Here is a 21,668-nt window from a genome sequence, read left to right on the forward strand (position 1 = left end):
CGACAAAGCGACAGAATTCTCGTCGCTTTCGTCGCAGTGTGAACGGGCCTTAAAACGGAGAAACGAGTGAGCCTATGAACTTACGCCTGAATGGACGTCGGGCCGGCACTCATAGCAGGGCCTCCATAGCAGTCGCGCAACATTTTAAAGGCACATTCCCACTGGCGATTTGTCTCGTCGCGCGACGGCGCGCGTCGCGCGATGAGGCCTTGAGGTGGTGTTCGCACTTGCGATGAGCGATGATGCGACTGCGTTCAGCGCAGCTGCTTCCCGACTTGTACGACCTCGTTGGTGCGTCAACCATTCGAAGTCAAAGAAAAGTATGTTACGCGACAAAAGCAGGTAGAAATCAAACTAAAACACATGCTACTAACCTGGAGCAATGCCGAAAGCATTTGCGGGTTGCGGGAGAAGCAGAAAATAACAAACTCACGAAGGCTCTTTTCAACATATTATTGCACGAAGAAATGCACACGCTTGCTTTCACGCCACAACACCCGCATCACGGCCCACAAATGTCGCTTCTTTTCACAGGCGCAAGGTTCTGACGCCTCCGAACTCTACGCGTGTTTACCAGTCGCCGATATAGACGAAGAGGCTGCAAGTCAACCTACCGTCTCGCTGTCCACCTAGCTCTATACGATGGTTACTTGCTTTTACAATCCATACACGCTTCTCCACACTGATGAGTTCCACGCTATTCGTTGATTATAGTGCACGCGTACGCTGAAGCCACTGACCAAAGAACCGATGCACACGGGAAGTTGCTTGCCGGCCTGACCCCGGCGGGTACAGCGATAGCGGGCCAAGCGGACGAGCGAGCCAGCGGCGGTGGCGGCTGGGGCTCGTCCTCGCATCCGACTAAAACCCGCCCGCGACCGCCGCCAAATCGGCCTAAACGCACCAAACTATGCTGGCAACGCTGTCGTTTTTGCCTCAAAACGTCTCCAACTTTGGTCTGAAAAATCGAGGGCCTTTGGCCGTGCTGACAACATTGTTTTGCGCATTTCTTTGCTAGAAATGCGCAAAAGTGGGATACAGTGCACTGTATCCGCGCGGGCCGTGATTCTCCCTGCTTCTCCGGCACCGTTTCGACTTAGCGGCCGGACGGCCTGTGCGCCTTCGTGGTTTGGAATCGCAGCTTTTACTCCAACTGAAGTTCCTAGGGTCCTACCGAGCCTCACGTCAGTCTGCGCCTCAGCTTCGACGGCGCAAAGTCGGAGACTTCGCTAGCTCGGTTTCGTGGCCGTCAACGTCGGTGGTAGCAACAAGGTCGTGAGGAGGTAAGTGTTTAGACTTGTCACATCGCCCTTTTCATACGGAGAAGAAAACACACAAGGTGATGTTGCCTTTAGTGTTCGTGGTAGAAGTGTAGGCTAATTTCAAAGTGGATAAGCTACGTGCCATTTCTTGCGAAACCACACCCGAAACACACGCTAGTGTCGTAATGCTTTTCTTTTTTAACTTACAGGCTCATATGCGTAACTGTTGGCTAGAATCTTCTGTGGTGTCACTATGCTTACCACTAGTGACAGTTATTTCATGGAGGCTTACTACGTTAACAGCCGTAGTAAGCAGAACAGGGGTTTGAGATTGCCAGCACAAATGTAAAGCAAGCAATGTTTCGGAGATATTTATTTCGTATCATGTGTCATCAAGACGCCGCTCACTGCGCTTTCGTTGCAGGGGCTGATAAATTTCCACCACAGTCCCAGCATGTGTACGAGTCGCTGATCGGTGACCTGCTCCGTTTCTAAGAGCCAGACCTACCTCAAGAGACTGCTTGTCCAAGCCTTGGCATACAGGGTGCCACTGTTCTCATTGCGGATGTAAGTGTTTAGCCGAATCTGCGCTCCCGATCCTGTTTTTCGTAGACAGTGCAGTGCAAGTATATTTCTGTTGCGGAGCCACATATATTTGTGGCGCGCGCGCGTGCGTGCGTGTGTGTGTGTGTATGTGTGTGTATCGATACAATTTGCACCTGTCCTCACAATTTCTGTTCTAATTTTTTTTTAAACAGAATGGAGAATTTTCAGCGTTTGTATGCAGGAGTTGGGAGATGGAATTTATTTCACGGAATGCATGTCATGACTTATTCTGTTGGAGGGAAAGCACAATAGAGATACTTGATGCTTTCAATGAACAAATACTGTGTAACATGTGGTGGGCCCACTTAACACACTCACGTTTGATTCCCGACAGTTGGTGTTGAGTGTACGTAATGCAGCTGCTTCTCTTTTTCAATTGCTATATATTTGCACTACAAGGGTTGCTGAGCATGGTCGTTTTATAGGTTATTGAATTGCTAAAGATTGCAATTTAGTAACGTAATTGTACTTCAGCAGAAATTTTCTCAAGCAATGCAAGTGTGGTTTCGAAATTCCAGGAGTCTCGTAGGTAATCGAAGAATAGGTAGCAATCGCTACTTTTCGCTAACACGGGGCACTTTTTGGCCGGTCTCACATCACTAGACGAGAATTTTTCTCGCATTGCTCATGCTATAGTCATCGTCCTGAGCCTATTTGTGTACACTGTAGAACAAGAATTAAGGCCTGCCTGCTGCATTTCCGATTGCTGCTATCTTGCTTTGTCCATATCCATTTGTTGCCCCTGGGTTTTCTTCTCTCACACCCCTCCACTGAGTGTTGTCTTCTTCAGGCCTCTCGTTTCTTGGTGGCATTGTCATAGGTGTGAGCAAGCTTTCATGCGACAAAAGGTGCTTTCGAACGAGTAGGTCATGCCAAATTCTTTGATGAAAAAAGAATCTTGAAAGCAATGTTTGACTTCGATCTTTACGTACAGGTGCCGTCATAAGTGGAGCACGGGAGCTGCGGCCGAATTGTATCGGAGCGCCATGTAGCTGCACCGGCGGTAAATGAAAGCACGAGAACACGCATGCGCGCCTGCCGACAGCGATAGCCCATCTGTACTTCTCAAACCACTTTTTTTAACCTGGCTTCAAGCATTGTTCGCAGCATACTGGTCTCGGCGATGGCGCTGATAGCGTACACACGTAAAAATATTTGAACGAAAAACTCACTACAAATTCCCGTGACAGCGCGCCTCTTCTCCGGCAGCTGGAAGTGCGCCAGAGACGCTGCCAGAATCGTCTCTGCTATCAGCGCCGTCGCCGAGAGCGGCACTGTGCTGCGAGCAATGCTCGAAGCCAAATTTAAAAAGGGGTTTGAGAGGTATAGATGGGCCATCGCCGTTGGCAGGCGCGCATGCGTGTTTTCGTCCTTTCATTTACCGCCGGTGCAGCTACACGGCGCTCCGATAAAGTTCGGCCACAGCTCCTGTGCTCCAATTACTTATGACGGCACCTGTACACAGTCACAGTCTGATTTTTTAGATTGTCCAATCATTCAGACACGTCAGTGGCGCTGCCATCCACCCTATTGTGCCACTGTATAACGACATCTGATTAATATGCTGAAGCCATTCACCATCTGATTTTTCTGACTTTTTGTTTGCCATGACGAGAGGTTAAAATGGCAATAACCGCAGGATCCCTATTGCTGTTCGCTTTATCCTACAGCTTTCAACTAGAATTTTCATGTACCATCCTCTGCGAACCTCTTTTTTTTTTTTACTTCATATTTTGGCCATGCAGCATATGAAGAAAAGATAAGACGGTAGAAGAGAGAGAAGGGGTACAAAATCACAGGTAGTCAGGAAATTGATGCCCACAACGGAAAGAGCAGGCTCAGAAGAAGTTGTCCAGTGCCAACCTCCTCTGAGCCTGCTCTTTTTCTTCCTTCACATGGAAGCATCACAAGTTACTTCGTTGTGGGCATTTACTGTGCGTTAGATATCTGCTTTTGGCATTTCTTCTTTTTTTTTGCTCCGACCCTGGCTTCTACACACGATTATTACCAGTGAGATTTCGTTCTCTGTGTACATTCGTTTTTTCAACTTCTCTCACATTCCCTAGAAAGTTTGAACAATTAGTCAGCTTGTTCATTCATTTAATCTTGCATAACATGTTAACTAGAGATGTGCAAACAGGAAATTTCGAACTGTGCATAAAATACAAATGCAAAAACTGACTGGATTGAATGAATCAAATATATTCGAATACAGATATCTTTTTCATTGTTTATAGAGTTTTTAAAACAAAAAAAAAAAGATATCTTAGGCAGTCGTCAGGACCTGAGGCATTAGAATATTTATGTATCGATAGGAAAATGGTACAAAAAATGGCAAGTAAACGGCAACCAAATGCAGCGACGGCAAAACGTAACTCAATGGGTACAGCAAACTGGTAGTGTGGATGACGGTGACAAGCGAAAATGTTTATAACCAGGTTGCTAAGGGAGTCGACAGCAGAAGGCGATGGGCTGATGCCGCCGCTTGCTTTTTGCTGGACAGAAGCAGCCCACAAGTGAGCAGCAGCGACGAATGACGACAACGCAGGGCATTGGCGGCAGTTTGATCATTTTTTTTTCACTTGTTGCTGTCACTCGTGCTATCTGTTTGGTGTACCCATTGAGTTACAGTTTTCACGTCGCTTCTCGCTGTTGCTGCGTGTGGTTGCCACTTAGAAGATTAAGACAGTATGGCAAGGCAGCCGAATGAAATTTGGCACACCCTGCCGTGGAAAATGCGGTTTCCTCAACATGTTGTGACCAGAGAAATTATACAGTTGGCTACCATTAGTACAAAGTCCGCAACAAAAAAACAGAAGGCACAATAGCGCATTGCTATTGGTCCGCAACAATCTTATCTTCTTGGTTTTGTTTTGTTGCCTATTCGAATGTGACACAGCTTGCCGTGATAGTTCAGACTTGTGGTGAAAATCGAAGCCTGAAGCTTTCACCACGCAAACTGTTGCACGGAGCTGTGCGCAACAAAGAAGGTTGAGGGCCTCAAAAGAGAGATGCTTACACTGGCACAAGTCTCAAGTGACCGGCTGCTTTATCAGCTATGCGCTGCCTCGGTTGTGATGGTGCCAACATTGCAGGACACGGCGGTGTTTTGACGCTTTAAAATTTCCAATTTTATCAAAATGTGACGTTCACCTTGATGCTTTTTATTCGAAATAACTTTCAATTAATCGAAAAATTGGGTTTCAGCTTTAAATTACTAAGCAATTTCTTCTACTGAATTGAATGTAACATTGGTGGGACCAGAGCATTGCTTCCAATTACCCGAAAATTCCAATTAGGTGATGATCAAGAGTCGACTGCATTTGAATGGCTTGCTCCAGGCATTGAAAAGAGGTTAGGTACGTTAGTGGTTGGTATGACCTTTGCTTTAATGCAAGCATTTCCAGCAAGTAATAAACCTTGATTTCTCACTCATACCACCATATTGATGGACAACTTCTTTCCAGTTTATAAATTTTGCCCAGGTAGCCTTGCACCTCAGCCAACATTGGCTGCCAGAGTTCCACTCTTGTGCAAGGCTTTTGTGGTAGGCTTTCTTGCATGGCTTCGGCGTCGTGCCAAAAAAGCTAACACTAAAGAAAATGCCATGCAGTGAAGCTTGGAAGTTTGCATGTCATGTGGCAGAGCCAACTTTTATTTCTGTATTAGAGCTGCAAACTTTATCTGCTCCATGAGGATAAATATTTAGTGTTATAAGCAGTGAAGAGCCACTATATTCCCTGGGTACACATGGAGCATGGCTTACAAGGAGAAATAACATACAAAACGAAAGCAAGTCCGTGGTGGCTCCACAACACTGCAGGGCTCCATAACCTCCCAGCTGAAGCCATCAGATTGCGCGGTATTCATCAGAGCTGTCTGGGGACCTCATGACTTGTGCCTCGACAGTGCACCAGGCGAACCTATCAGTTTACGTGGTGTTTGTCGAAGGTATTATAGTTACTAGCACCGTGTCTCGGTATGGAATGTGGTTCGACATAGGGTGTACTGCTAGATTCTGCGCCAGCTAATACAACATATAAATAGACATCTCATTTTTTTAAATGTTTATACCCGTGGTGGACTTGCTTCTTTTGCCCATTTTTTAACTGTAAAACTGATGCTTCACGTAATTATTCTACTACTTCGAGTAAAGTGGATCAGGAAATTTGTAATGCAAGTGAAAGGTGTCGTGACCATACCACTTTTTACATTCTGTCTTGCATGCTCATGCTCCCAGCGCTGCTGCAGCAGCAAAAAAGAAATGTAAGGAAAAACAGGGAAAAACACTTTTTAAAAATGAAAAAGGGCTGGAGTTATACAGCTGTATATCATACTCTTCCTGACTGGGATAGATTGAACAAACTTCAGAACCAACCAAATTTCAGAACTGTTCAGCTACAGAAATAATTTCTTTGCAACGCAGCTTGCTAAGGCAATCTGCTTGCCACTTCTTTTTTAGAGCGCACCTCTTAAGTGGCCAACTGCACTCAAATTTCACCTCGACCAAATTTATTTTAATGTCTAGTAAGTACCCCCACATCAGCTGGGACACGAGTGGTAGCCCCGTGAACTGCCTCGTTAAACAGTCAGAAGCGTTTAAAAAAGCTCCACCGTAGACCACGCTGCACCTGCCGGCAGTTGTGTAAACAGCCATGACACGCCTGTGACGCTCCAGCTGACGGTGGCTTCTTCCTCTGGCCAGCCATGCAGCTAGAGAACCGGTCAAGCTCTGCTGCGAACACTTCACCCGTTTGCTGCCCCGTACACCGTCCGGCCGCTCGCTGGATGGCTGCAATGTCATTTTAATGGCCACGCTCTCCTCGATTTCGGTTTAAAAATCGCTGGTTTTTGCTGACCGCTTGCGGCATCCACACGCGTATTTCAGCCGTTGTATTTTGCATCTTTGCTTTCTTTTTCAGCAGACTATACGGAAATGGTGTTTTCAAGAGATCGAAATTTTGAATGCAGTTAGCTTTAAGTGCCCGCTTGACTCCTGTGGTTTCGTGTGGCCGTCGACTTTGTTGTAACCGAACGAAGAGGAGGGCACTGGAGATAAATGAGATAGAGCAAGCAGGAAGGCGGAGGAGGGAAGTAAAATGAAAGTGTGAAAGGGAGGGCAGTACGCAGAGGCCACGCGAAACATGCTCAGTGGCACCGAGGCGCTGTGAGAAAACGCCAGAGTAGCGTCTGCGTCGTGTGTTCACTGTTCACTAATGACACGATCACTTCCTGAGACACAGCAGCTACACGCTGTCACCGAGAAGACTGCAGTTCGCACTGCGCTCAAAATTTTGCATTAGGGAGTATCGTATTCTTGAGCTGTCTTTTTTTCTTTGATGATTATTCCTAGCGCAGTGTTCAGAAAAGTTTGCAGTATCTTAGTTTTGTATCATGTTTACTTTTAGCGCAACCAATGCAGATATGCTGCTACCAATAATCTCAGAATCACACACCGTAAACAGCTCACTGCAATTGAAGAACAAAACACACTTGGTCTGCCGACAGTATTCAGCACATTTATTTTGCATTCCGAGTTTTCGAATGATACTTCAGCTTTATGTGCACAGAGGGCAAAGGTATCATCAGGCTGGACTCCAGTGTGCTAGTGTATTTTTCCAACAATGCTCCAACCATACACAAGAAATCGCTGTTTCTGAACCAAAAGAAAAAAAGACAAGCTATTCTTGGTTGCCCGCCGCTTTTCTTTCTTTTTTTTTTTTTGTCAGATTCATAGCTTGTTCTATTTCACCCGTTTGGAGAACAGAAATTTGTGGAAGCTTACCTCAGGTGTCACATACACCTGATGGAACATGGCTTGCACCACATGAAAAAGACGGTGAAAACGTGTCTGTTACCAATGGCTGGTCACACAGAAAGGAACGTATAAATGCGGGGCTTTCTTGAAAGAAAACTAGCAGCAAGCCACACAGTCAGCAGCAGCGGCATGACGGAAAAAAGCGCGCTTACCCACCGAAAGACAGCGTACCTAATTAACAATATGTTGTCACCAATACTTAACAAGAGATTTGTTCGAACACTGTATACAAATCTGCTTGTATGCATTTAAAATTGGCAGCGTCTCCTGCCACGCGCGTGGTAGCAGCTACGCCCCCCTGGCAACGGCTGCTGCCACGCGTGACGTCATAATGACGTCATAACATTAATAATTGTCATTATTTTGTGTAGTGTAGACCGAAATACACATTTTTTTTATTTGCAGTACAAAATAACGCACCACTGAACTGCTAAAACTTTTCTAAACAAACAATTTTTGTTCTTGCGGGAGCAGCCGGCGATGCTGCTGCTGCTGCCAGCTGCCGTATCGCGCACATGGAGTCGCGTATCCGAAAGCGTGACGAAGCTCAGATTTTCTCGGGCCGACAACGTAGATAAACCGGAGTTCATATTGTTAGAAGCACTATCTGAAAACGTGAGAAAGTTGCTTGTGATTATGTATTGCGTGGGGACCCAGCCAGCCTTTCCAGACCGCAGCAAAATAGCCGCTCTCGAGTAATGTTGACCTGTGACCGCTTGGTTCTGCTTGGTGTACGCCGATGGTACCTGCGTACAGTTTCAGCGTACGTGAGACGACATCGCACAGCCGACTGGCCTCGTTCGAACAAGCTACGTTCCACACAAGAAAAGACACCGTCCGAGCGTAATTCTGTGAACCTTCCGACGCATGTCGGCGCGGCGGCATCTGCTATCAACAGTTTGCACCACGGCAAGTCCAGAATGCTTAAATAGGCGACCTGAAATCGCGGTGTGTGTTCTCGAAATGAAGACAACTTAGCAGCGCCAAAAGATAATCAGAATGTACAGTGCCGAGGACGAAGGGTAGTGGCGGCAACCGTTTTTTACTAGGCACATGTGCGCATTACAATTACAGACAATTGCGCCGAGAATAGGAAAGGTAATCTTTGGTGTCCCCACACATGTACCACGTACGTACCACTACAGTAGATCTCCTCTTCTGAAATATTAGCAAGGAAAACTCGAAAATGGGGAAGTTCTTATTTTCTAGTGGGCGAAATTGTAGCTTAAAATTTGTTTTACACCCACGATACGTTTTATGAGCAGAAAAGTCTTGTGAGCATGCGCCACAAGGATCATAATTGCGTGATATTCAGCGCTTAAAAAGATTTCCTAGTAGAAACCAAATATTTCGTAGTAGGATACATGATTCTACAACAGTTTAGGACCTGCGACCTTCAAAAGGTAGACTAGCTAGACGCTTCATCTCATAGCCACTGCACTGGTATAACTTTCACGTCTCACTGTACCGTGGTGTACGCTATGTTGGCCAGACTTGACTGAGTCCCTCATGCAAAGGAAGTTAATTCAGGACACACACCCAGACGATAGGGTCAGAGAAGAGGCTGTAGAGACGGCAATAGGAACGGTGTACGCTTGGCCGGCCATCATGTCTAATACACCTACATGCCCTCCAGCATATGAAAACCTATGGGTTCTGCACAGGCTCAATAAGCAACGTCAAAGAGAATCTTAAGATGTGCCTGGAACGTGAAGGCATCTACGGATTGTTTGTGTAAACAGGTATAAGCAGCGAACATGCTGCAAATGTAATTGATAGGCAAAGGTCAAGGCTGTCATGGGGCGAATTTAACAAAAAGAAATGGTGAAAAAGATCCCAATTTCAAACTACATTGATGTTATATGTGCATGCACTATAAACACAGTCATCAGTATGTTAACTGTACGTAAACACTCAAGTGATATGATCAAACGGAACTAGAGGCCCCACTGCAATCGCCCAGTTATGTTTCTTTGCAGTGGAATAGGTCGGTATCTGTTAGTCGCACAAACAAGATTCTCTGATGGCATGGAGAAATAGCTGGAAAGTGGCCATGGAGCTCCAGCTGCTTTACACATTTTCTGTAATACCAGTTATTTGTTTGAAGTTTGCAATAAAATTGATCTCATTTGTTAGTCTTTTTAATTAATGAACGAAACTTTTCATGGCCACAAAACAGTGGTCGATAAACAAATGTTCACTTTCTTTGGTGGCTTGTAACGATTCACTAGAATTTCACATGGCCAACCCAAGGAATCCATGGCTCGTACACTGCAGGGTAGTGCTAGTCTCCAAAAACATTTGCCAGGACGACTGGAAACTAGTGCGGCCCACAGGCTCCATAGGTGGAAACCAGTAGCCCACCCACAGTGCCATAAAACAGCTAATGAATGGAGTGAGTCTCTGCTAAATATTAAGCAGGTTCAAAGGGTAGGTTCGCATTGATAGATTTTGTGCCATCGTTCACTGTGCGTAGATTAACTATTTAACGGGCACAATAGTCATTTTTGTTATTTCGGACAGTTGAAGGGTTGCCTAAATATTCTTTAACAAAACAAAAAGTGAAAGCTCTCAGGGATTTTAAAAACATTGTTTAGCCTCTCCAGCAATTGTCCCAGCCTGAAGGAACTCAGCTGATAGTTTGTGCCGACTGTCGTCCTCGCTTGCTAGCTCCCTGACCAAGCACATGAATGCAGTGACTAAGAAAGATGGTGACCAAAGTGAGAAGAGAAGGTGGATCCCGTACAACAGCCCTTGATCATCTAAACACCAGAAAAAAGCGCCGATGACTCACAGGCCACGACTAGGGCGTTAAAATACCTTTTGACATACATTTACAGGGCATTTACAACCTTTTATCAAAAAAATCTTGATTACACACAGTCCCTCCATGGAAGGGGTTTGTTTCTGACAAGGTCGTTGAAATTTGTTATTAGTGACAACATAAACTCATCATTGGTCCCTTTCATTCAGCACACTTACGGGCTTCGTTTTAAAAACCCTGCTGTTTCTATTTCACGTATAAATGAACTGCTTATGCAATATTCTCTTATTTACCTATGTTCGAAGTAAACTGTGTTATACCGTAAAATGTGATGTGCCGAGTGCATGCAGGTGTAACATTCTTCAATGGGACATGCAGAACATGAAGCTCAGTGCTGATAAACTTCAATCAGGGAAAATAAAGCTTCCCATGTTGCTTCTTTATTTTTGTAACTATTCTCTCTACCAAATACCTTTGTGGTAAACTCAACTAAGCTCACCTTTTCCCTAGGCCTTTATAATTGTTTTGCTCTGCAATTATACATTCTCAGCTGGAGCATGCCTGCTGAATTCAGGCCCCAACCACGCTTTACTATTTCTCAATTGCAGCTGTATGAAATGTTGCTCTTTAGGTCTTGCCAATGATTTCCAACAGGCCATTTAATTGGTGTCAGAACCATTTTATACCTTTAATTGCTATTTATAGCAAACAGTATTATATCATTTTTCATAACACATTTTGTTGTAACCTCATTCAATGATTTTGTTACCCCGCCAGCCTGGTTCATAAATCTTTGCGTGAACATGCCCGTCTTGCAGCTAATCTGCATTAACAGACACCACACATTTTGGCTTTCCAGCGTAGCTTTGGTGTCCGCAAAAAGGAATATTTTTCTTGGCTCCTCTGCAGCGCTTTGTAGAAAAAGATCACTTGCTGGTTTCGCTTTCCCGCAGGGCTCTAGTGTAGTGCAAGAAAGTATCGCGTGCTTATTCCTTTTTTTTTGAGGTTTTAATGCTGTGCATCTTCCAGAAGAACCCTGGCATTTTGTTTAGAAATGGAACTTCACAGCACAAACAGTGCAGAGAAAGTAGAGCTACTCACTTTTTGCATAGACACGGAAGTTTGGCAGATCACTTGTCATTGACAAGCAAGTGTTTGATTTCTGGCTTAAGGTGCAATGCTGGGATAGTTTACTAGCTGGGGGGAAAAAACACAGCACTGATAAACGGTACTGAAGTACTAGGAAAGGTGCTGTGATCAACATGGTTTCCATGTGTTGGCAGCTTTTTGGTCCAGTGTTTTTCATGAATATTTGCCAGGGGGCCTTAACATGGCCTGCTTTTGTGTAACAAAAATGTCAACAGTGAAGCACTTATCAATGCTCACATGCTGCTCATTGATACCAGAGCAAAAGTACGTTCAGCAGTCATTTTATTGTTAAAGCCACCCATGATCCATACACCTTCCAGCTGTACTGCAACTTTCACAAACACCGACAGACATTCACATCTACGCACGTGGCCTTGGCTCCAGTTCTTGCACAAGGAATTAAGAAGTACTCTTGGGAGTGGGCAATGTCACGTTCGACACCAACCATTACCCCGAAGTTGTACTTGATGAACTATTTTTTACGCCTGTTGGCTTAAAGGATTGTTTAAGTGCCCGTTTTGTGGAAGAAAAAGAAACAGCTAATGGGCACACAACACACAACCTGTGAATGTGTTTTCTAGCAGCTGGCTTCTGACGAGACTTGCATCATTGTTGGGACATTTTATAAAGCCCCTTACCACTAAGTAAATTCACTTGAGCAATTTTCCAAAACAGTTTACACAGTGCGGAGTTAAAAAGCAATAGAATGTGAAACTTCCCCTCACAATTGGAAACTCTTCCTGTTCACTACCCCAAAGGCTTTGACAGTAGACGCTTAAGCACGCTTCACCAGTTGCGAATACAAGCATTAGTGTCAAGTTGAACTCCGCAGAGTGCTTGGGATGGGCATATATGTCACAGCCACTTGGAATTTGTGCAAAGACTGCAAGCCTCCGAGATAAGCTCTCATCATCATTAGCCCATCCTGCTGAGAGTGAATGAAAGTATTGTGCCTGGTTATGTTCAATTCCAACCAAGCCAAACACAAGAGTAAAGAAGGAACGAGCCTATCAAAATACATACTCAAAGCAGATGCAGGAGGAAGTTCTGTTGCCTAACCAGGTTAGAGGAGGCAAAAGGTACTGGAGCGAAGGAAAGGGAAATAGGAGCCAAGCAGTAATTTTAAGCCTTGCCTATCATTCCATTAAGACTTCCTAAGTTGAAAGCACAATGGTACTAAGCAACAAATCTGAGCATAGATGAACAATAACTGAATTTTCACTTGTTAACCTTATGCACACGACTTTTAAAGGACTATTAGCAGAAGTTCCAAACTTGGCTCACACGGCGATCTTATCGGCTGCACTTCTCCCATGCTTGCACAGTTGGAGCTTGAGCCTCCTTGCACAAGAAGCCAGCCAGTCAGCGAATGGTTTCAGTGGTATCTTGAATAGATATATCTTTGGACGGGCAGTTGGGCTCCACCCACGGAAGTGCAACTGCGCTCCCTGCACGGATTCTGCAGCGCTACGTGCACAGATCGTTTCTGTGGAATAGTCAGGATACATTTCTCGGCGACAGTACTACTGCCCCGGGGGAAAAATTGCAGAAGCTACATGCGAGATCGGATTGCGTTCGATGATGCCGTGCGCTACCTGACGACACTCGATTCGTGCACACGCTGACACTACGTCGCTCGCTACGGCGCGACGCGATGGAAAATACTGATCCCTACGTTTTATAATTGAGCCACCACTCCAGAATCAGAACACAAGGCTTGGCATGGAAGAAGCGAGGCACAAGTAGACAACAAATGCAGGCGCGTAAAGCAAATAGCACGCGAACTGCAAAACAACGTGAAGCTTACGCGATGGAAAATACTGATCCCTACGTTTTATAATTGAGCCACCACTCCAGAATCAGAACACAAGGCTTGGCATGGAAGAAGCGAGGCACAAGTAGACAACAAATGCAGGCGCGTAAAGCAAATAGCACGCGAACTGCAAAACAGCGTGAAGCTTACAAAATATTAAACGACAACAGTACAGTTCTAGGAGCATGTAAAAAGCGGGGCGAAGCAGCGTGCAGAAAACAATGCGTTAGGCTTACCAAGACGTGCAACAGCAAGTTCACAAAAAATACCCAATCTAAATAATTACAAGCACACCTCCAAACAAGAAAAAAAGCGCCGCGAGGCAGCCGCTGTACAGGGAGATAAGGACGTAACGATGCGTCAGGCCTGCCATTCGAACCACGGGCGGAGAACATCGGGACACAAGACGCGAACACCCGGCTGCCGTCGTCAACACAAAAAAGTGGCATGATCAAATGACGTAAATATGACGTTTGTTTTGTGACGTCACAGGAAGTCACGTGATTACTTTAGCTTGACGTCACTTCTGCGTGGCAGCAGCTGTTGCCAGGGGGGCGCAGCTCGTGCCACGCGCGTGGCAGGAGACTTAACCTTTAAAATTTGCTGCCAATCTACCATGCTGTTGCTTCTGCTACAAGCACATTCATGCACCATGATTTGCTACAGCGGATTTAGCGTTTTTGTGGATTGATACCATGCTATTTTGGCTTTCTCTATTACAATTTCAAATTTGCTTTCTTTTGAAGCTTAACGAGTACTCAGATCGCAATAATTGTAAGTGGCCGCTAAATTTAGCGAAATGTCGATGCTGGTCTGGTAACATTGATGCAAACAAACATTCAAGATGGCGGCGCCCATGTATGCTTACGGCAATTGAGTTATCGAACTCAAATACCGCTTATTCCTTAGTTACGGTCTATATTACTCTGTTTTTGAGCTTACGTGACGCACCCGAAGCCGGAAAAGCTTCGGAGCCTAGCGGTTCTGTACAGTTAACCTGTGTAAAGTACTAATATTAGCCAGTGGAAGAGGCCGAACTGCTTACCGGCTTTGTCGCACGTCCCGTGGCTGTAACTTGGTTGCTTCATTGGGGCTCTTCGATTTACAGCCTCGGACTCACCGTGGGTAGTCCGCGGGTAGTCCGAGAATTCCCCGAAGTCAAAGGGATACATGGGAAAATCAAATGCCGGACTGCTTCTCGGGGAGTCCGTGGCGAGTCCGAGACTGGAAATCAAAGAGCCCTACTGTTTGCGGTTGCGCCGTTGTTTTTATAGTACTCCTTGGATGTTCGGGCATGATTTGCAGTCAGTGTAACTTGCCTTGTGGCATCGATTTCGTTAAAAACTACGTAGAATGACCGTTACGATGTGCCGATATTCGGATCAAGAACTTGCAGTGACGATGCGATGACGATTGGATGTCTTGCGAGTAACGATTGTGCGAATCAGTCAGTGATCGAATATTATTCTCTAAACATTTAAATTTGATTAAATATGATTTTTATGGGGTTAAAATTTACGAGTAAATTAGTGTTAACGTATGATCCTATTGGACCGCGGTAAGGCGAGGGCGACACTCGCTGGTTGTGGTGCGGACGTTCAATGGGCGTGTGTAGCGAAAATAAGAAGTTCATTAAACACTGAAAGCGTGCTTAATAGCCGAACATAATAGACAGGACGTGATTGCAACAGACGTTTGCATGTTTTGGAACATGGAGTGAGCACCTTGCTTACACATTGGTTGATTTGCACGACCAAACGAATATGGTGCTTTTTGCTTAAGCTATCACGTATTACTTCACATGGAGTAACCTGGAATGCTATACTCGTACACTGCAGGGTTTCGTTACGTTCCAATGTCCATGCAATTCATCCAGTACCAGCACCCCACTGTCGCTCAGCTGAATGCTGGGGAGTGCCACATTTTATCAGAAAATGTGATGTGTACCTGACTATATCAAAATTTTCCTGTATCCACAGTACAAACGTCAGGAGGTCCTCCACCACAATTTCATCTGGCTAGTCTTACCTTCAGGTGGTGTTGTAGTTGCCAAGGCCAAAATGCATTGGCTAGGAAGCTATACACAAGTTTATGTATCTTGTCTATGCCACTAGTGCATATGTATACAACATATGCTGGCACACATATATACATGCACCAGCATATATGCTTACAGAATGCAATGCATGCCGGATGAGAAAAATTTGTTTACCTAATGTGAATCAATGTGGTAGCGCTCGAACAGTCACTAAGCACTGCTTAGGGCATGTGTAGCATGCTAAGCACCGCTTAGTGACTGTTACTTATCTTGTTTTGTGCAACTAGTTGAGCCACTATTCTGGGTTCAACACTTCATGATGACCTTGGCATTGTTTACTCTGCGAAGTTCTAAAAGCGTGATGATGAGCACTAATATCAGCTGAATTACATGGCCTCTCTCCCTGAAACTATTGGAAGGTGATAAAGGCGATACGCTGCCCTACCACCAGACGATAAGGCCATGTAAGCTGGATCCTGACTATATATACCCTAGCCTCCTCCTCTTACTGCCGTCTCTGTGCAGTTACTGCACTCTCCATTGGTTCTTGCAGCAACTGCTGTACCTAGCATACCCGACGCCCCTGGGCATTGCCTAGAAAAGCTCGTTTGCTCACTTAACATTCTTTCGCTCTGTGAACTTTTGTTATGCCCTGGATGCGGTCTAACAGAAGGGAAAATGTTTAGGCGTGTTGGTTCATACTCTCACGAGAAACATAGCGCAGTAAAAACAGAATAAGTCGAGGACGGGACAAGTGCAAGGTTTCAACAAATGCTTTATTGCAGGGCCAGCACATATAAAGACATCTGGCTCGTAAGAGGAGAAAATAAAAAATAAATAAACAACAAAAGATGAGACGAAACCCGCCACATGCCGCCTACACCAGCAAATCAAGCTCTGGCTTTGATAAAGCCACAGACAGTCTACGGACACACTGATCACCAGAACATGCTATCTCACTTGCTTCCACAAGTTTCTCATCAGCCCAGAGCAGTGGTAATGCAAAGCAATTGTCTGGTCGTACGTGGGATAACAAAGGTTTCCCGATACACACATTTTACAATGGGCAGCCAGGTGGCTGTTAGTGGGATCAGTGTCTTGTTCACAGCCCCAAATAGGCTTTTGGGCTTGTGCAGGTTAACCTGCCTAACCCGTGTGCAAAAACCGGTCTGCTCTAAGCTGGTACGCTGTGGGCATCATGCTGTCTACAAAATTTCACTCTCATATGGCAGCGACTATACTGGCCAAACAAGCAGATATTTGAATGTCCATTTAAGAGTACAAGAATAAAGTAAGCAGCATTGCCACTGACGGCCAGCGGGCTGCCCATTGTAAAAAGTGCGTATTGGGATACCCGTGTTATCCCCTGCACGACGAGATGATTGCTTTGCATTACCACCAGTCTGGACTGACGAAAGAACTTGTGGAAGCAGCTGAGATGGCATGTTCTGGTGATCAACGCATCAATAGACCATCTATGGCTTTATGAAAGCTAGAGATTTATTTCTTGGCGTAGGCGGCGCGTGGTGGTTTTTGTCTCATCTTTCGTTGTTCATTTTGATGTTTTCCTTTCTTTCTCTCCTATTATGAGCCAGATGTTTTTATAAGCGCAGGTCCTGTGATAAAGCATTTGTCAAAAGTTAGCTCTTGCCCCAGCCTCACCTTGTCCTTTGTTTCTACTGCACTGTGTTTTCTGTGTGGTCTAACATTGTTACACTCTTTTTTTCTGTCTTGCACGTCACTTTTTTGTTCCATGCCCATTGACTCCACAATTTGACAAAATAACAGGTGCGATTTGATAAGGTAGGGCACCTGCAAAGCTTGGGCTAAAATTTATCCGTACTACTTGCATCACTACACACCGTCGTCAAAGCCGCCACTGACTCGGGGGAGGAGCCGCACCCCGCTAAGGAGAGGGTGGGGAACAATGGTCGGGATCACAAGTGTGCTTACAAGAAGATGTGGACCTCACTAATGTAAGAGTCATGAAGTGGTGCAGCTTCTTATGTGCGACAGTTACAAATAAGTAGAATGCCGCTGTTTCTGTTCCACATCATCATTCCTTCCCTCGGATCTTGCCATCCTTGTCATGCTGGCCATGCCATCCAGCAAGATGAAGAGAACACACCTCCCTTCCAAAGGGGCAATGTTATGTCACCCATGCCTCATTGACATGAAGCCTCCATTAAGGAGTGCATGTGTGTTTGCTAATGCATACGTGAAATCGCAGTGTGTCCTGCAATCCTTTAAAAGGAGAAATTGATTTTTTTCCCCCTGCAATCCCTTGTCTAACTCCCACTGCACATTTTTTTTTTTCTTTTGCCAGCAGGGAGCCACAAGCCAGGTAGCAACAAACTTGGTGCAGATTGGTACCACTGGTGTTGTGTCCCTGGAACGAGCCAAGAAGTTTTATTCGTGGTCAGCAGGGTAGAGTGTCTCATCTGTTTGAGCGGTGGACTGGAGCCATGGCTTTTGCAGAGCAACAAGAAGAAAGCGATTGTTGTGGAGCAATTCAGTGACATTTTTGCTCATGCCCTGCCAAGGGGCACAAAGAAAAGTTTTACGAAGAGTTACTGACACTGCTAAACTTTTTTTTTTGCGTGTACATATGACAGTACTTCGTGGTGCCTTGCATCATTCAGCACTGCATTTTATCATTTTAGCTCTGAAAGAATTTCTAGCTCTGTTATAAGGAATTTTAAGTTTACATTGCTGTCAGCACATATATTTAATGAAGCTTGCTTTTTTTTCCGTACAGCAGTTAAAATTTGTAGGTTAATGCACGGAAGCCATACTTTAGCTGTAATGCATACCATAGTTGCAGACTATCGGCTAATTAAACCAGTTGGTGCATTAATGTTGTCTAAGACTTTGCGCACGAAGGCAATTTTGTTTTCTTTCATAAGAAAAACGGCTGCTCTAGAAATGCACACCTCGTGCATTTGTTTTAATGACAGCGGTGGAGTGAGGAATGAGTTCAAAAAAAATTGAGAGGGGGTTTATTAAAAACAGTTTTGCTCCGACCGACTTTATATACAGTGACCTCCCATGCTCGCTGATGCCAAATGTTTTTTTTTTTTTTTCTCCTTGTTTGGCCTTTTTTAGTTCTTTCCTATGCCAGTGCTCCAGCTTGTGCTGCTTGTGATCCCCATTGAAGCATTGTGAGCTATTTGTCTGGCCTGTTGTCAATGGTATTTTGCCTCCTCCTCAGTTTGTTGCACTTCTTATAGGCTCATTGACACTGCGCCAAGTACACCTGTGGGCTCGACAGTGTGCTTCAGTGAATCGCTTTCTAAATGCGAAAATATTACTTGCTATGTTGCGAAACACTTGCACCCGGTCGGTGTCCACAGAATGCACATTCGGATATTGTCTGCAAAAAGCGTCCACAACAGCTGACAATTTCCTAATGCATTCCTAACATTCCACGTCACAGAATGGTGCGCACATCCATGGAATTCCATGGATGGTTGTTCCATGGCGTGGACCAGAAAGAAAGAAACAAGAAGCACTTGGTGTGCACTGTTGCATATACTGCTGCAGAAGAAGAAACATTTGGCGCTTGCTCAATTCCGATTTCCTTGCAACACGCTCCGTAAAACATGCAACACAAAAATAAATGTGCATTCAAATAAATTGCTACCGCAGTCTTTGTTGGCCCTCTGCTTCAGTCGAGGCAGTGCCGCAGCAGCATGGATGGTGATTCTGTAATGAGTGGCTGCACCGAGTGCACTGTCAGGATTGTAGGCTATAGGCGGCATTGGCGGAACGCTCGACAACAAACCGAGCCATAAAAGAGGCTGTCGCGCTCTCATCCTGTTAGAATATGACGAGATCCTGTGCAATTTTCTTGCGTTGCACTTTGAGTCAACCTGATGGTTTACTGTTGCATACAGCTGAGCAAGGCCAGCAGTGGCATGGCAAAAGCATTTTCTTTTTGTTTGGTTCTTATCGCTTTGGTATACGGGCGTGGTTCAATCAAAAAGATATCACGAAGATAACTATGTGTACGGTTCTCATCGCCGGCCCTGACCAGGGCCAACTCTCGTATACCAAACTTTGCCATTTGTAGGGCTGGCGAGCCACCTTGAGGACGGTGCTACACGAGTGGCACAGTTTATGTGAAAGAGCCGCAGCCCCTGAAGAAGTTTGGATCAACTAGTGCTCCTGCAGCTGGAAAATTGTTATGCTTCCGCGCAAGAATGACGGCATTTCCCTGCTTTAAATGGCCAATTTGTAAATGCTTTGCACAAACTCAAGCGTTTCCTGCCAAATTTCGCATGTGCGCAAATGACCGTCACGCCAAAAGAAAGCTTCTCCATGTAGAACCAAGATTAGTAAAGGTTATGAATGTTTGAATGAATGGGAATGCTCAAAAATTAATCATGGTAGTCGAGCCAGAAAGTGTGGTACCCGTGTGGTTTAGTTGTATACGTTGACTTTTCCATTGGTGAGAGTCAGGTCTGGACGAGCCATTGTGTTCTAGGTGCTGACTGGTGCTATACATACTAACTAGAACGGTCGGTTGTTATTGGTACAGCCACTGCATTTCGTGCCAACAGTCACTCTGTGAGCAAAGTGAAGGTGGTGAGGTTGGAGATTATTTAGCACCACCTGATGGAGTGCGCCGTCCCTACCCAGCAATTTTCAGCACGCTGGCCCTCATTGTCGCCGGCTGCCATGGGAAGGTCGCTATCTATGAAGCCAGCCTGGTTTTAGCCGCAGCGCAGTAAAAAAAACAGCGCAGAAGGAAACATCCTTTCATTCATCCTCTTCACCTGACATACACATAATCCACATGGATTATATGTTTATTGTTGGTGAAGTGCAGTTGCAGCATGCCAGGATATCATTTCGAATGGGTACGTGTTTACCTCTCATGGCCATTGCTATTCTTTCTGGTGCCTATAGTTTTGTTTTGTACACCTCATTGTAACCACACAAATGGCGTGTACAGTGCATTTGTGTAAATAAAATTTATTTACAAGTGCAATTCCTTTTCTTGTATTGCACCTTTTCAATATAGTTTGTATCTACTTGTCCAAGTGTCAGTCCTACGAGTAACCTTCATCGCCAGGTCCTGCCTAACAGATTAAAATGAAAATATGGCAGCAAAGCAAGTCATCAAACCTACTTTATTTTTCACTAATTGCATACAGAAAATTTTCACTCAAGAACTGTCTGTTGGTCTGTGTACACTAGCTGACCGGAAAGGCCTCCATGGAAGTATTACAAATTGAAGGAGCTCCCATTCGTAACATGACTGGGACAACAACTCGACCGAAATGTTTACAGAGGTGGCACAACTTTGCACTGCTACAAAGAGCGTTGCCTACCTGTCTGCTATTTTTGTCTGAAAAGGCAATATTTGGTGTACACCATGGTTTGCTCACTGCTGAAAACAATACCTTAACTTCTGAAAGGCTGCAATAAAATAACACTGGCCTGTCAAAGCAGCACTAAATTTTTGAGTCGTAATATTATAAAATCTGAAAGTAAAGGTCCTATATTGGTCTATGTAATTGAGCAACCCCAACAGCTGAAACTTATACCCTTTTTGTGTGTCTGGGAGGGTGGGAGAGGCTTTGTTCAACTTGTGTGCCAAAGCTGCACATGCACCTCGAAGCACACTATATTGGGGGCTATGGATCAATTTTGACTACTTGGGGACCTTGAAATGTGCAGCAAAATCTCTACACACAGGTTTTCTTTTTCGCCTCTACCAGAAAAATGGCTGCCATGGCTGGGATTGAACCCACATCTTCGATCCTGTCAGTGAAACATCCTAGCCGCTGGGCCGTTACAGTGGGTAGTACATAATGGTTTTAATTTAAACTGGATCTATTTCTTGTTAGCAGAAACATAATTTAAAACAGAACAAAAAGTGCTTTTGGTAATTTTTGCTTGCATCAATAACCTGCTAAGGTTTCCTACAGAACGCACAGCTCCTTAAGTTGTATCAAGCTATAGAACACATGGCAGATCCTGAAGACGTTTTTCAGAAGATCGCAAAATAGAGACCCACGATTAAGGCAAATGTGTTATCCAAACTTATATGGACCGAGCTTTCAAAATGTAAGTAGTGAGAAAATGCGATACCCTGGAACACATGAACGCAATAGCCTAGAAACTTCTAACAGCACCTCTAATGTGAGTGACCTAACGTAAATTATGCTGTGTTTTTCCTATTTTGATTATGCCTCAGGCAGGGCCACATT

General features: G+C 44.9%; 1 long non-coding RNA gene across 2 annotated transcripts; it reads left to right on the top strand.

Annotated features, from left to right (window-relative positions):
- The first annotated feature begins 1,023 nt into the window (after nucleotides 1-1,023).
- Nucleotides 1,024-20,892, top strand: LOC144174312 (uncharacterized). Of its 2 annotated transcripts, none has more exons than XR_013323457.1 (3): nucleotides 1,024-1,283; nucleotides 1,687-1,829; nucleotides 17,780-20,892. It is a non-coding gene; the product is annotated as an uncharacterized LOC144174312 (long non-coding RNA). The 2 variants fall into 2 exon arrangements; XR_013323456.1 differs by having other exon boundaries at nucleotides 1,026-1,283; nucleotides 17,777-20,892.
- The last annotated feature ends 776 nt before the right edge of the window (nucleotides 20,893-21,668 follow it).

The sequence above is a fragment of the Haemaphysalis longicornis genome, unplaced genomic scaffold (genome assembly GCF_048455015.1).
Source record: "Haemaphysalis longicornis isolate Haplotype H1 unplaced genomic scaffold, Haemaphysalis longicornis Haplotype H1 scaffold_3, whole genome shotgun sequence".
Lineage (NCBI taxonomy): Eukaryota > Metazoa > Arthropoda > Arachnida > Ixodida > Ixodidae > Haemaphysalis > Haemaphysalis longicornis.